We start from the raw sequence: 17,346 nt of genomic DNA, 5'->3' as shown, positions 1-17,346 counted from the left end.
CTTCATGAAATCAAATCTGATCTCAAAACTCTTACTAGCTTTGTGACTCTGGGCAAGTCACTTAATTCTGTCTCAGTTCCTTATCTGTAAAATGAGATGAAGAAGGAAATGGCAAACCCCTCTAGCATCTTTGCCAAGAAACCCCTAAATGGCATCATGAAGAGTAAAACATGACTGAATCACAACAACAAATGAGATAAAGGCTATAGATGAAGGATGTAGATTTTTGGAATCATCTGTAGAGATTGATACTTTAGCTCATGGAAATAGATGGCATTTATCAAGAAAGCTTAGAAAGAAGAGGAGAAGCCCCTATGATGCTGTCTGGGAGACATCTATGTATAGGTGGAAGGAGATGATAATTCAGAAAAGGAGACTGAGAAAGAGTAGCCAAAGAGATAGGAGGAAAACAAAGAGAGTGCAGTGTTATGAAAAGGCAAGAAGAGAATATATCCAAAAGGAAAGGTTAGACAATAGTATTGAATATTGTAAAGTGTTCAAGAAGGATGAAATTTGAAAAAACAGTTCATTATATTTAAGAAGTGGTGGGAATAGAACCCAGATTATAAGCTAGTTGAGAAAGGAGTGAAATGTGTGAAAGAGAAGGCAAAGAGTATATGTTTATATCTAATATTTATCTAACTAGCTCTATATTTTTTTAAACCAAGACTGGTTATGAAAGAGTGTATTTTTAGTGGATAATAGGGTCAACTGAAGTATTTTAAGGTTGGTGGAGATCTGATCATATTAAAGTCTCTTAATCAAACCAAAACTTTAAAGCATTTTATTAATACATTGATTATCATAGGTGTTGGTTCAAATTGTAGTACAATCTATCTTTTTGGGTAGGTCACTGGAATCACATAATTACATTACTCAGGTCATCAATACCAGTCCATAGCCAGAATGGGAGAGCCAGATAAAAATGTAACTGGCAAAATATTTAACAAAAAATAAAAATATAATAGAACATAGATAATATGCTTCCATGCCAATATGTGGTCTACAGAGATTTTTCTATATGGTTGATGGCCCTCATTTCTTTTGAGTTTGACCTCTTAATCATTCATACATTCTGATTTCAAACAGAGTTAAATCTCTTCTGTTTTCATTAGATACATATAAAGTTCTAGTCTCTGTTGAGAGACTGTTATATACTTTGAACTGCTTTAGGTATTTGTTGATGACAGTAAACATTCAAAACAATAGTGGAAATGAACAGCAATTTTAAAGATTTCTTTGTCCCATTATGAATAAAATTATACATTTCAATTAAGGAAACAAGCATAAGTTGCTATCAACTGACTATGGCCAGTATATAGACATTCTTGAAATATTATTATAAGACAATGTCTATTGAATATTATGAATTCCTTAGCTTTCTCTTCAAGGTCCTTCATGGTCTAGTTTGTGCCTTTCTAACTTTTGATCCTACTTCTACTTTTCATAAATCCTTTGTTTCACTTCTACCCTACCACTGCCACCTCTTTAATTAGACTGCATACTTAAAAAAAAATAAATCCCTCAATACCTTTTATCAAGTTATTCACTCTGCAGCCATCTCTTCCAAATCATGACTTTCCCCATTGGCCTAAGAAATTAAATGAGAATATTTTGGAAATTTTGTGGAAGACCAGAAAATGACACAGGAAATGTCTAGAAACTCAGAAATGCATAAAATATGTGTATAGTATTAAATAATAACAACATATTTAATCTTTTAATACCAAAATAATTCAGCTTTCTCCTCTTGTATGCAGGAAAGGCCAAAATACTTTATGTCCTTTCTTCATAACCCAGCTCCAATACTACTTCCACAGAAATTTCCCAAATCCTTCTGGAAATGATCCTTCTATTTTCTGACCTCCTAGAAAACTTAGTTTGTACTTCTCTCATGTCACTTACCTCATCCTAACTAATGAGGAATATACCTGTCTTCTTTTATTTTCATGTCTTATCTCAACTATTTGTCAGTAAGTGTTTTTGGGGAGGGATCTAGGTTTAGTTAACTTTTGAATCCCTTACTCCATTGCCTAGTTTGCACTCAGGAGAGTTAATACCTATTTGCTAAATTGAAACTGGATGCTTATCTCATAAGAGAATGATACTTTTAAGAAAAATATGAAGTAACAAGGCAGTTAGGTGATGCAGAGGATAGAGATCTGAGTCTGGAGTCAGAAGGAATCGAATTCATATCCCATCTCTGATATTAGTTCTAGAACTTTGGGCCAATCACTTAACCTTCCTTGCCTTCCTTTGTTCATTTGTAAAATAAGAGGACTGGACTTGTCAGTATCTTATGTCCCTTCTGATTCTAAATCTGTGTGACCGTGGACAGTTTGCTTACCTGTTTGTCTCAGTTTCCTCATCTGTAAAATGACTTGTATATTATGGATCAGTGAGTGGAATCTGTTCAACTACTGCTGTTTGCTTAAGCTCTCATTTTTCCTTTCTTCTAGTTGCTTTTTTTTTTGCAAGGCAGTGGGGTTAAGTGGCTTGCCCAAGGCCACACAGCTAGGTAATTATTAAGTGTCTGAGGTCAGATTTGAACTCAGGTACTCCTAACTCCAAGGCTAGTGCTCTGTACCACTGCACCACCTAGCTACCCCCTAGTTGCTTTTTAGTCAGTGACAAGACTAAGACAAAGATCAATATAAACACACTCAGTTTTTCCAAGTTCACCTGACTAGGATTTTCTCTTTTTATTCCTTATAGATATCAAAGACCTGTGAATCTGTCAGTGTGGTCATATTCCCTCCACTTTATTCAAGTCCCATAATTGATAATCTTAAGAAAGTGAGACTCTGAGAAGTGAGGAGACTTGCTTATAGTCACATAGCTACTGCACCAGATATCTGAGGTAGGCTTTGAATCTAGGTCTTCCAGAGTCCAAATTTAATACTCCAGCCATACTGCCTCCTTACTACTTGTATCCAACTGAGAAAATTAATTGTTTAGGGAATTTTTCTTAGGTATTTACATGAATTATTTCTCAGCAAGAAAAGTTGATTTTCCTTTTTCACAATTAAGAGAAAATCATTTCCATTTGGAATTGTAAAAGAATGGGAATGCATGTGATATAAGATCTAAAGAGGTCACAAGATTATCAGAATCTAAATCCAGCCACAGGCTTTCAGGAAACTTAAAAATTATTCTCTAATGCTTATTTGGAAAATATTCGGTTTGCTTAATGAATGCATTTTACAAAAGTTATTCCTGCCAGGTTTTCAGGGAATTGAATAAATGACCTAATTCCTATTTGGCCCTAAATCTAAATCCAGTCTCTGACTGTAGAATAATAAGCCAATGAGAGACCTACAGCAGTCTTCTGGCCTGTCCCTTTGCTTTCAGGAAGGACTGCCTTGAAACCACTCTGGACAATTGCCTAGTTGTAGTCTACTTTGGAAGGTCGGCAAGGCAGGAGATCACACAGCTTCCCTTTGGTAAATTAACTGTCATGAAACTAGTTCAAGTCTATACTGTTGATAAAATTTTTTTTTAACAGTACCATGTTAGAAGAAATATAAGCTCTCTTAGAAAATAGTTTCCTGGTTAGAAAAGTTTTAAGAGAGACACAACCATTGAAACCATAAATGGATTCTCTTAAAGGTTTTGAAAAAAAAACGTTCCCTTACAGTAATTTTGTGATGGACTGTCTGAGGTGGCCTTTTAAAGACCCTTCTGAAAAGTAAAATCCATCATTTCAGACTGTTTTCTGCAGAGGAATTGTAGCAACCAGCTTGATGTCATTGATACAACAAATTGGAAAGCATTTCTGAATTTCTTGGCAACAAACAGACCTGGCTCCAGGGAGAACTGCTAATTAGGAGGTTTGTTTTGGGCACCTCTTCCCTCTCTGGGTGTCCTGCATTCTTTGTATGGTCTGATAGTTGCTCACAGCTTACCTCTGGGGTTAGACCTGCCAGTATATCACCCCCTACTTCTTAGCAGTACTCACAACTGATGAATTTTGTGGAATAATCCTGATTTAAAACATTCTGTCCTATTTTCCCCACAACCTATTTAAGTATACCAGAAATCCTACCAATCCAAAAATTTGTGAATAAATTCAATTAATAAGGATCACAGTAAAACTATATTAGTCACAAAAGATTTGAAGTTATGAAAATGGAAGAATCAATTGTTTAGATACTTTATAGAGATGACAGTCTAGAGTGATGACTTTTCCTCTGTTTGCCCCAGTTTATTTAACTATAAGATAGGAATAATAATAGCATCTACCTCCCAGAATTATTGTGAGACTCAAATAAGATGATCTTTGTTAGTCACTTAGTAATGCTTAATATTCAATGGACACTTTTTGCTCCCTCTCCCCCTTGGCAAAAAAAAAAAAAATCTATAAACCTGGAACACATTTTCCTGTAAATACAGGAATATACTAGTGGCAAAAGCCAACCCACATGGAAATCATGAGAGTATAATCACACATTTAATAACACGAGATCAAGGCACTTAGGGGTAAGATGCATCTTAGTAATGGGTTGCAGGGCTGCTAATCTGTTTTGTTCCCACTGACCTTGTTTGCACAGTCTCTGTTTGATAATATTCTACTTATCCACATATCACTGTTGAATGCTACATTACTGGACTCTGGGATGATGTTTCATTTCTTGGCACTAATCATCCTTGACTCTAGTTTGGGTTCCACAATGGCCTAGGGTAATGTAACACATTAAAAATAACATTACGGAGCAAAAAAAAAAATCTTTTAGTCATTGCTCCACACAGGATTGTAGTGATATAATTGATGTTGTTCAGTCATGGTGGACTCTTAGTGACGCCATTTGGGGTTTTCTTGGAAAAGAAACCAGAGTGGTTTGACATTTCTTTCAACTGTTGGGTAGGTCACTTAACCCTGGTTGCCTCAGTTTCCTCATATGCAAAATGAGTTGGAGAAGGAAAGGGCAAACCATGTCAGTATCATTGTTTAGAATATCCCTATGGGGTCACATAGAGTCAGGATTGACTGAAACAATTAAACAACAACATGGGATGGCCAATTAAAGATGTCAAAAAGGCATTTGATGATGGGGCACTGGAGCTCAGGTGAGAGATTATGCTGGATATATAGATCTGAGAATAATCAGCATAGAAATAATGATTGAGGGGCAGCTAGGTGGCGCAGTGGATAAAGCACGGGCCCTGGAGTCAGGAGTACCTGAGTTCAAAACTGGCCTCAGACATTTAATAATTACCTAGCTGTGTGGCCTTGGGCAAGCTGCTTAACGCATTTGCTTTGCAAAAATCTAAAAAAAAAAGAAAAAAAGAAAAAAAAAAGAAATAATGATTGAATCCATAGGAACTGAAGAGATCTTCAAGTGAGATAGTAGAGACTGAAAAGAGAACAGGGCTCAGTACAGTGCCTTGAGGAGAGGTCAAACAGGGAGAAGCAGTATAGCAAAAAACCTAGAGAAGAGAGAATATTTAGGAGGAGAGGGGTTTTGATAATATCAAACATCACAGGATGTGAACTGGGAAATGGTCATTAGATTTGTCAGTTAAGAGTTTGGCATCTTTGAAGAGAGCAGTGTTGGTTGAATGGTGATATTGAAAATCAGATTGTAGAAGTAATAATGATAATGATGATGATGGTGATGATGATAGTAAAAACCAGTCTTCACATAGTATTCTAATCTGAATTTCTTATTTCATTTGATCCTCACAACCTTGCGAGTTGTATTATTTTTATTCCCATTTTACAGATGAAGAAACAAAGTTGAGAGAAGTTAAATGATCTGTCCAAGGTTTTGTAGACAGTTAATAGTCTGAAGTAGCATTCACATTCAGATCTTTCTGATGCCATGTCTAGTCTACCTTCTATACAATGTTGCAGTGTTTTGTGTCAGGCTTTGAGGATACAAAAATTAAGTTAATCCTCTTTGGTTTAATACAGAAATGAATTTGAGTCAGGATACAAGGTATAAGTGGCACATGTTCTCACCTTTATTATGTACATTTGTTTTGTTTTGCTTTTAGATTTTTGCAAGGCAAACGGAGTTAAGTGGTTTGCCCAAGGCCACACAGCTAGGTAATTATGAAGTGTCTGAGGTCAGATTAGGATTCAGGTACTCCTGACTCCAGGGCTGGTGCTCTATCCACCCAGCCACTGAGTAGAACCCCTATTTGTTTTTTTTTAAAGGCAATGGGGTTAAATGACTTGCTCAGGATCACATAGCTAGGTAATTATTAAGTGACTAAGGTCACATTTGAACTTAGGTCCTCCTGACTCCAGGGCCAGTGTTCTATACACTGAACCACCTAGCTGCCCTATTACGTACATTTGTTGATATTCAAAGCCTCTTTGCTTTAGTACTATATTTTGGCCCCAGAAAAACCTTTCCATCTCCCTACATCTCTTTTGAGTTTTACAGGAAACCAGGTAAGTAATCAGAACATATATCATTATTCTGATTTCATAAATTAAGAAATTAAGTCTGAAAGAAAAGAAATGATTTGTCCAATGTCACACAGCTAGTAAGGAACTTATCTGGGACAGATTTTTTGACTCCCAGTTCAGAGCTCTCTCCAGGAGAACTTGGTGGTACTTGACTTCATATGTTATTGTCTATTCATCAGGATTAAGCCAGAAGTTAAAATGCATAGCTGTATAAGTGTGCCTTTATTTTAAAGTCTAAAAGATAAAAAAAAAACCTAAACCCAAACTCAGTCTCAAAGGAGTCTCTGCTGAATTCTAAGACCCAGTCATCTAGAGGCAGTTCTTCTAATTCCAGTGGTTATTTCACTGCTCTTTATGAGGGAATGGGGGGGGGGCAACATTTGCACTGTTGATCCTGCTGTACCTTATTTATTTTCTCCTTATGCCTATTTTTGTCTCCTTTCTTATTTCTTTTCTATATTTTTTTACCTCCTTTGTTCTCTCTTTGTCTTTCTCCCTTAGATACTCACCCTATTCTGACAGCATGATTACTTAATACTCACCTGCCAAATTAACTGACTTATTTTACCAACTAGGTGGATATACAATACCTTGACACTTGCTATTTGAGTATTTTACTGATTTTTTTTGTATGTCCATGATGTATAAATAATGGTGTGAGCATTCAAATTGTGGTAATTGGCCTGTTCTATTACAGCATGAATCTCTGCTTCTGTTGTCATTCTATCTGATTTTAGTGAATATTAAAATTAGCATCCCATTTTGTTTCTTCTTCACTCACTGGCTTTAGCCTCCATTATATGACCCATACTACAATTCCATTTTTTTTCTACATGAAAGAAGAAAGGAAAATCATCCCAATGAGGTCTTGGCATGTGACTTATATACAGGAGGATCATGTGCATGAAAATCCTAAACACTTGCTTTGGAAATGGAATATCAATTTTCATACTATTTAAAGTGCATTATTAATGACAATTCAACAAATGTCACTACCCCTTAATTTCTTTAATACTTATTTTCCTCATTAAAACAATGGGTACAGGGGCAGCTAGTTGGTGCAGTCGATAGAGCACCAGCCCTGGAGTCAGGAGTACCTGAGTCCAAATCTGACCTCAGACACTTAATAATTACCTAGCTGTGTGGCCTTGGGCAAGTCACTTAACCCCACTGCCTTGCAAAAACAAAAAAAAATGGGTACAAAATAGGTACAGTAATCCAACCCATTCTTCTCACAGGATTGTTGTAAAGGATTAAATGAGATAATGTATAGGAAATCAAATAAAAGTAAACTTTTTTTCAGGGACTCTTGTTTTCTCATGTAATTGATCTGCTTTCTATTATAGAATCTTTGCTTCTGTTGTCATTTTATCTGATTTTAATGAATAGTAAAATTAGCCTTCCATTCGGTTTCTCCTTCACTCATATAACTCCATTATATGGCTCATGTTATTCCTCCATTTTTTTTTAACATGAAGGAAAAAAAGCACAGTTACCCCAATGAGGATTTGGTATGATATACAATAGTAACTTGAAGACAAGAGGACATGGTCACATAATCCCAAACACTTTGGAAACAGAGTTAGCTTTCAAACTAACTCAAGTATACAAAAAATTATGAAAAATTCCTTGTTTATTCTTATGGGAATACTAGGAGGTTGACCACTGGATGAAAAAGCTGACTTTTGGGACTAAGAATATATGGGTTTTGACTGGTTAATGGATTAATCCTCAGTAGATTGTACAAAGCAAGATCTAGTTGTTGACTTTGCTTTTCAACTTTTCCATTGTGCCTCTTGGAGAGTGAATCAAAAGGGAGAGGAAAATTTCTTTTTTCTACATTCCCCATCAGCAGTGGTGAAAGATGTGTTAATTTGCATATCTGAGAGAGGAAATTCAAGGATACCAGGATTCTTCTTTGAAAAGGAGGGAAAAATCTGAATTCCTCATCAAGATGATGGCTGAGTATCATATTCTGGCAGAGAAGACTGATTTTTGGAGTAGCACCAGTTTTGAGAATTGCTCTATGGATGATTTTAAGTTCTAAAGTCCTAAATTTAAGAATTCAAGACATTGACTCTTCAAGCAAGAGATTTCTTGATGTTTTCTACACTTTGGAGAAGTGCAAAAACATTGTATATGACTTTTATGCAGTATGATTCTTGGATCTCAAAGTTATCAAGTATTTCTGTTGATCCAGAAGCTAGAAGCATGGTTGATTCCAACCAAGCAGTGAAGCAACACCCATTGAAGTAGCATCTGGCAGTGTTACCTGGAGCAGAATCCAGCAACAACAGAAGAATGGTTTCTAGTGGATGCTACAAAATCAGTGGGGGAAGTACAAAGACATTAGTGACTCTGCAAACCTGTGGTACTGAGAGCATGAGCTGCTCCTCTTTGCATCACCTTGGTCATTAGTATTTTTTATGTGTATGCTTCTCTTTTCAGTCAACAACATTTATAAATAATTTACTGGGGTGCTACTTGTAAAGTATGTATTTTGATTCATTCTGCTGATGCTAGGTGTGATTGTAGGAGAGTAGGCCATGGGTTTATAGGGAGAATTGATTCATTGCCACTTTTTTTTTATTCTATCATTTCAATACATGCTTTTGCTTGAGAAAAATTTTTTATTTAACAAAGGTACCTTTCCCCTTTTTTTCTCTCTGTTCAATTGAAAACCAAAGGAAAATATATGAGTGACCATTTATTAAGTGCCTACTATGTATCAGGTGGCAATTAGGTGACACAGTGAATAGAGTTCTGAACCTGGAATCAGGAAAACTTATCTTCATAGGTTCAAATCTGACCTCATTCACTTAATAGGTGTACGACTCTGGGTAAGTCAGTTTAATCCTATTTTGCCTCTTTGTACAAAATCTGGCTAAGGAAATGGCAAACCTCTGCAATATTTTTGCTAAGAAAAGGGAGTCATGAAGACTTGAACGTGATTGAAATGACTGCGCAACAACAATATTATCAGTTACTGTGCCGAGTACAGAAAAAAAAAAAACCCTTGCAATCCATAAAGTCCTTGAAACATAGCTAAGAGAACAACTTCTTAAATTGGCCATGTTAAAAATGTAAATGTCTAAATCTGCTTCTTGAGTCTATCACCTCTCTATTAGGAGATGGGTGGCATATTTCATTATGAGTCCTTTAGAATCATGGTTGGTTATTTCAAAAGTCTTCATTTTGGGATTATTGTGTCCTATGACTGACTATTGAAAGGTGAACACATTAGTGGAAGATTATTAATGATGGCTTTTCAGAGAGTATATCTTCAGTGTACCTTGAACCTAGGGTAATTATCTCCTTCCACCCCATCCAAACTTTAAGTGTGAGTTGTGGGAAGAGACCACTGAGAGGCATAATATTATTGGGTTTTGCTTTCTGATTCATTCTTCCACTTTCCTATGTTTTATGGGAAAATTCATTATAGTTAAAATCAAAGATATTTTTTATTAGTTTTGCTAAATCATATCTATTATAGTCCTTTCAACTCTTTCCCATTCTCTCTTATATATATAAAAAAAGGAGGGGGGTGGAAAAAGGGAATGAAATCAATACTAGTAATCTATAGTTGAATTTCTGCTTTTTCTCATTCAATCTAACTGAATTGTTCTAACTGCAATGCATTATAGAGCAATGCTTCTCTCTCAATATTTTGAGAATATATAATTTACTTTGTGTTGGCACTCTGCCCATGGAGAGCATGATTCAAGTCAACAATCCTTTGGTGACTTAAGAGATAGTCATTGAGAATTCCTGTTGTTAAAAATTCATCATTCTTGTGGAGATCAATCTGGTGGTGAGCCTCTCTGGCCTTATTTAAGTTAGTCCTTAGTCTTTCCAGCATGGTAGAATCTGCTACAGTTGAGCTTTTCTCTCATGACCTGGACAAAATTCCAGTGGAAGAGAATGGAGTTCATAGCTCTCTATTGTCTGGTTTGTTTTTTTAACTAACTTGTTAAATAAATGCTTTCAGTGAGCTTATAGAGGAGAAAATTATATCACAATATTTGTGTCAAATACATAAAGGAGTTATATTATCCCCCTGTGTAAAATAGAATTAAATATGAGGAATAATAACAGAATGTGCATGTGTTTTCGGATTGTTTTTATTTGCACATTATTAAAAATGAGATGAATGAAATTCTAATATCTTGAATACTATAATAAATAATCTAATAGCAATAACAATATTAATAAAATAATGCCTCCCAAATATATATGAAGACATGATCTGTTGACTAGAATTAGATATGAGAAGCTCATTATTTTTCATGTACTGACAGATAACTAAGTCTCATAATATAAGTAATGGATCCCAAAATATACTGGATAACTCAAATAATAAATTATATAGCAACCAGATCATTATCACAAACTAAACTGATATTAGCAATTGCATGGATACAACTTTGATCCACAAAAACTTGTGGACAATGTTTTAAAAATAAATATCACCATAACAAATATTCTTAATTTGCAAATTATTTTCAAACTATAGAAATCTAGAAGAGAAGATCAGCATTATCCTGTTTGTCTTTCCTTTTGTTAGAATTGTAAAGAGAATTTTTTTCCCTTCCAGGATTTAAATTACACTTAACAAACTTCTAAAACCTGATAATGTTCATACATGAGAATGGAAAAATAGGATTGTATATGAAACTATGAAACTTTTGAAGTATAACTTACTTTATTTTTAATTGAAATTTTATTTTATTTTTCCAATTACATGCAATGGTAGTTTTTTTAACATTCATCCATTTGCAAATTTATGGGTTCACATATTTTTTTTTTTTTAGTTTTTGCAAGGCAAATGGGGTTAAGTGGCTTGCCCAAGGCCAGACAGCTAGGTAATTATTAAGTGTCTGAGGACAGATTTGAACTCAGTCCTGACTCCAGGGCTGGTATTCTATCCACTGCGCTACCTAGCCCCAGGTTCACATTTTCTACCATCCTCCCTTTCCTTACTCCTCGCTCCATGGCAGGGAACAATCTGATATAGGTTATATATGTACATTCCTGTTTAATGTATTTATGTTATTAGTTATATTGTGAAAGAAGAATTAGAGTTAAGGGAAAAGAAAAACTACGTGAGAGAAAGGAAAAAATATAAACGAAGTTTTAAAAAAAGTGAACATATTATGGCTTGGTCTGCATTCAGATTCTGTAGTTTTTCCCTCCCTCAGCATGTGGATGGTATTGTCTATTGTAGTTCTCCCAGGGTTGTCCTTGATCTCTGAATTGCTGAGAGGAGCTGTATTCATCTTAGTTGATCATCTCACAATGTTGTTAATGTGTGTCATGTTCTCTTGGCTCTGCTTGCTTCATTCAGTTCATGCAAATCTTTCCATGCTTCTCTAAAGTCCAACTGCTCATGATTTCTAATGGAAGAATAGTATTCCATAATATTCATATACTATGACTTGTTCAACCATTCTCTGATTGATAGACAGGCTTTCAATTTCCAATTCTTTGCCACTAGAAAAAAGCTGCCATAAGTATTTTTGAATATTTGAGACTTTCCCAAATTTTTATGACTTATTTGGAATATAAACTGAGTATTGGTATTTCTGGATCAAAGAGTATTTTTGCTCTTTGGTCATAGTCCCAGATTGCTCTCCAGAAGGACTGGATCAGTTCACAATACCAACAGTGCATTAATGTCTCAATTTCCCCACATTCTCTCCAACATAGATCATTTTCCTTTTTTTGTTATCTTAACCAATATGATAGGTGTGAAGTGTTACCTCATAGTTATTTTAATTTGTACTTCTCTAATCAGTAATGATTTGGAGTATTTTTTTCATATGACTATAAACAGTTTTAATGTATTCATCAGAAAACTGCCTATTTATGTCCTTTGACCATTTAACAATTAGGGAATGATTTGTAATCTTATAAATTTGACTGTGTTCCCTATATAGTTTAGAAATGAATCCTTTATCAGATATACTAGCTGTGAAAATGGTTTCCCAGTTTTCTGCATTTATTATAATCTTGGCAGCATTGGTTATATTTGCTCAAAATTTTAAATTTAATATAGTCTGTTCATAATTTATAATTTTTCAGCATCTTATATTTGCAATTTATAAGGTTCCCTATTTCTTGTATGGTCGTAAATTTCTCCTCTCTCCATAGATCTGACAGAAAATTGATTGTTCTCTAAATTGATCTATAGTATTGCCCTTAATGTTTAACCCCCTCCCCCCATTTTGAACTTATTTTGGTATAGGTTATGAGATGTGTCTATGCCTAGTTTTTGCCATATTGTTTTTCAGCTTTCTCAGCAATTTTTATCAAATAGTGAGTTCTTATCCCAGAATCTAGTATCTTTGGGTTTATCAAACAATAGATTATTGTAGTCATTTATTATTGTTTCTTTTCTGCCTATTTCAATGCACTGGTCCATTATTCTATTTCTAAACCAGTACTACAGCAGATTTGATGACTTCTAAGACCTGATAATTTCCATATATGAAAGTGTAGTTTTTTAAAGTGCATAATAAATCCATCACCTTATTGTCAAAGTTAGCCTGCCAATCTGTATCCCCCCCTCTGAACTTCTTTCTTTCTTTTTCTATGCAGATATACATTGTTACAGATACATGATTTTATACATAGAATTTTTTTGTTTTAGGTTTCTTTGTAAGGCAAATAGGGTTAAGTGGCTTGCCTAAGGCCACACAGCTAGGTAATTTTTAAGTGTCTGAGACCGGATTTGAACCCAGGTACTCCTGACTCCAGGGCCAGTGCTTTATCCACTACGCCACCTAGCTGCCCCTATGCACAGAATTTTTAAGGAAAAACATACAGCATAGAAATATTCTCATAAACATACAGAGATTTGTTTTGTAAAATGTATTACAGACATCTCATTAGATATTTCCTGTTTATTGGTTTATAGATTTACATTGCTATTTTAATTTCTCTTAATTTATATATTTATATTTTAAATTTTATTATTTTCAATGAAAAAAATGTCTCTTTCTCATCCCCATTGGTGATTTCCTTACTCCTCTGAAGCACATATACATAGTCAAGCAAAATAGCTTTTCACATTGACCATGTCTAAAAAAATATGCAAGTTGTATATTTCTATTACCTCCTTGTCAGCTTTTAAAAATTGTTTTTCTCTAAAATGTTGTTAACAAAGTCTAAACTGTCCTGTTCCTACTTAGTTCATACAAGTCTTCCCCATATCCCCTGAAACTACCCATTTCATTACTTCTTTTTTTAAATTTATTTTTTATTCTAATTTTGTACAAATGCTTTTTTACATTATTAAAATATTCTTGTTTACAAGTAAACAAAATACCCCTCCTCCCCCATGAATATAGATAGACTTGCTTGGGCAAAAAAAGTAAAGGGGAGAGAAAAAAATTAAAATAAAAAATAATAGTAATAATTGTAGGTATGGCCAGGTGGCACAATGGACGAGGCACCAGCCCTGGAGCCACGAGCACCGGAGTCCATATCCAGCTTCGTAAACCCAACAATCACCCAGCCGTGTGACATGCAAGCCACCCGATCCCCACTGCTCTGCAAAAACCAAAAAAAAGAAAGAAAAAGAAGACGCAAAATAAAATAAAATAGTAATAATAGTAGGGGTGGCTGGGTGGCAGACAGAGCATTGGCCCTTGAGCCAGGAGCACCTGGGTCCAAATCTGGCCCCAGACACCCAAAGATCACCCTGCTATGTGGCCCCAGGCAGGCCATCCAGCCCCACTTGCCCTGCACCCTCCCCCAAATAATACTAACAAAATATGTGCTTGAGTCTTTGTTCCAACACCAACAACTCTGTCACAGGTGGATCTCATTCTTTATGATAAGTCCATCACAAAAGTTATTTCCATATTTTTTCACCGTTGCCATTGCTGATCGCAACTCCCTCCTTTCTTGTTTCTCCACTACCATGTACTCTATTTTCTCTCTCCTTTCACTCTGACTCTGCTGTAGGGTTGCTGAGTGGCACAACAGACAGATCCCTGGTCCTGGGGCCAAGAGGCCCTGAGCCCCCATACCACTCCTTAGGCCCAGAATCCACCTGGCCCTATGGCCCTGGGCAGGTCTTCCAATCCCAGCCCCTTGCAAGAAGTAAGAAAGAAAATGTGTTATATCTGGCCACTCTCCCCCTATGGTCCATCCTCTCCTCCTTTATTCACATCCCCACCCCTTCCCCCTGCTCCCCGCTCCTTCTTACTCCAGATGTCTATACCCCATTGAGTATATTTGCTGTTTCCTCTCCTAGCCATCTCTGATGAGAGCAAAGGTTCCCTCATTCCCCCTTGCCTCCCCACTTCCATATCATTGCAATAGCTCATTGTAATAAAAAAAATCTTATTATGTGAAATATCTTGGACTATTCCCCCCCCCCTTTTTCTTTCTCCTATTCCATTTCCCTTTTTTCTTATTGACTCCATTTTTACACCATATTTTATCTTCGAATTCAGCTTTCTCCTGTGCTTCAACTACAAAAGCTCTTTCTACCTGCTCTATTAACTGAGAAGGTTCATATGAGTATTATCAATGTCATTTTTCTATGCAGGAATACACGCAGTTCATCCTCATTAAGTCCCTCATATTTCCCCCTTCTCCTCCAATCTCCATGCTTCACCTGAGTCCTGTATCTGAAGATCAAACCTTCTGTTCAGCTCTGGCCATTCCAACAGGAACATTTGAAATTCCCCTGGTTCATTGAAAGTCCATCTTTTTCCCTGGAAGAGGACATTCAGCCTTGCTGGGTAGTTCATTCTTGGCTGCATTCTAAGCTCTTTTGCCTTCCGGTATATTGTATTCCAAGCCCTACGAGCTTCCAATGTAGCTGCTGCTAAGTCCTGTGTGATCCTGACTGCAGCTCCATGATATTTGAACTGTCCTTCTGGCTGCTTGTAATATTTTCTCTTTGACTTGGGAGTTCTGGAACTTGGCTATAATATTCCTAGGGGTTGGTTTTTTGGGATCTCTTTCTCGGGGGGATCGGTGGATTCTCTCCATTTCTATTTTGCCCTCTGCTTCTAGAATATCAGGGCAATTTTCCTATAGTAATTCTTTGAAAATGATGTCAAGGCTCTTTTCCTGATCATGACTTTCAGGTATTCCAATAATTTTTAAATTATCTTTCCTAAGTCTGTTTTCCATATCAGTTGTTTTTTCAATGAGATATTTCACATTTTCTTCTAATTTTTCATTTTTTTTGGTTTTGAAGTATTGATTCCTGATTTCTGTTAAATTCATCAATCTCCCTGAATTCTATTCTTTGTCTGAAGGATTTGTTCTCCTCAGAGAGTTTTCTTATCTCATTTTCCATCTGGCCAATTTTGCTTTTTAAAGCATTCTTCTCCTCCATAACTTTTTGAACTGTTTTATCCATTTGACCTAAGCTGGTTTTTAGCATGCTATTTTCTTTAGCATTTTTTTTTTGATTTCCTTGACTAAGCTGCTGACTTTGTTTTCATGTTTTTCCTGCATCTCTCTCTCCTTTCTTTTCCCAGTTTTTCTTCCAACTCCCTCATTTGATTGTCAAAGTCTTTTTTGAGCTCTGTCATAGCCTGAGCCCAATTTCTGTTTTTCTTGGAGTCTTTAGATGCAGGAGCTTGTGCTTCCTCATCTTCAGACTGAGTATTTTGATCCTTCTTGGGCTCATTTGCAAAATATTTCTCAATAGTCTTCCTCTTATTTCTCTGCTTGCTCATTTTCCCAGCCTAAGCCTGGTTTTGGGGTGCTTCCTGAGCTTTTGGGACACTCTCACAAGGGTCTCAGTGTGTGAGGTTCTGTCCTCCCTCTTGGTCTGTGAATGATCATAAGCACCCCCCTCTGCCACGGGGCCAAGGTGGGGGGGGCCCTGTTCTATTGGGGGGCCTAGACTGGTATCTGGATCTGAATGTGGTCAGAGCCCCAAAGTCCTGTTCCAGGGGCAGAGGACAGAGCTAGGCAGTCTCTCTTCACTCCCCTCCCTCAGCTCAATGGGCTCATGCTCTGGGGGCTTCTGCTTACTGGCTCTGTCTGCTTCTGTTTCCTGGATCAGGGCTGGAGAAAGACCAAGCTGCTTGCTGTGTGCCCTGAGGGCTGGGCTCCATGTGCTTGCTCTGGCAGAGGTCCTCCGCTGTTCCCCCACTTTGTGCCCGGTGCTCCCCGGGGTGCAGCTCAGGAGACTCCCCTGCTGCTGTGAACTGGGGCACCCAGTGCCCTGGGGCTGCCTCTGGGAGGCTGAAGTTCTTTTGTTCTGGGGGGCCACCCCTCCAGGGGCTGCCCCTCCGACCCCAGGGGAGCAGAGCCTTTCTGCTCTTTTCCAGGTTACCTTGAGTAGGAGAACTGCCTCACTGGGTCCCTTTGTGGGTTCTGTCTCTCGAAATTTAGTTAGAGTCCTTAGCTGATGAATTTTATCAGAGAGCTCCTAAGACTGGATCCCTTCTTGTGGCCATCTTGGCTCCACCCTCTCATCACTTCTTGTAGTATAATAATATCCCATTATATTGATATACCATGATTTGGCAGCCATTTTCTAAGTAATGGGCAGTCCCTTAGTTCTCACTACTTTTCCAGAAACTTAGGTGACAAAGTGGAAATAGTGTTGAGTCTGTAATCAGGACTTGACTTCAAATTTAGCTCTGGAGACTTATTGTGTGACCTTGGGCAAGACACTTAAGAACTGTCTGCTTCTGTTTCCTCAACTGAGCTATAAGGATCAAGTAAAATATTTGTTAAGTTCTTAGCATAATCCTGGTACTCAGTAGGAGCTAAATAAATGATTGATTTTTTTTAGGTTTTTTACAAGGCAATGGGGTTAAGTGGGTTGCCCAAGGTCACCCAGCCAGGTAATTATTAAGTGCCTGAGGCCAGATTTGGACTCAGGTCCTCCTGATTCCAGGGCCAGTGCCCTATCCACTGCTCCACCTTTTTCTTCCATGAAAAGAACT

Source organism: Macrotis lagotis, chromosome 1 (genome assembly GCF_037893015.1).
Source record: "Macrotis lagotis isolate mMagLag1 chromosome 1, bilby.v1.9.chrom.fasta, whole genome shotgun sequence".
NCBI classification, from domain to species: domain Eukaryota; kingdom Metazoa; phylum Chordata; class Mammalia; order Peramelemorphia; family Peramelidae; genus Macrotis; species Macrotis lagotis.
The sequence above is the reverse complement of the archived record's forward strand: the minus strand, read 5'-3'. Positions refer to the sequence as shown.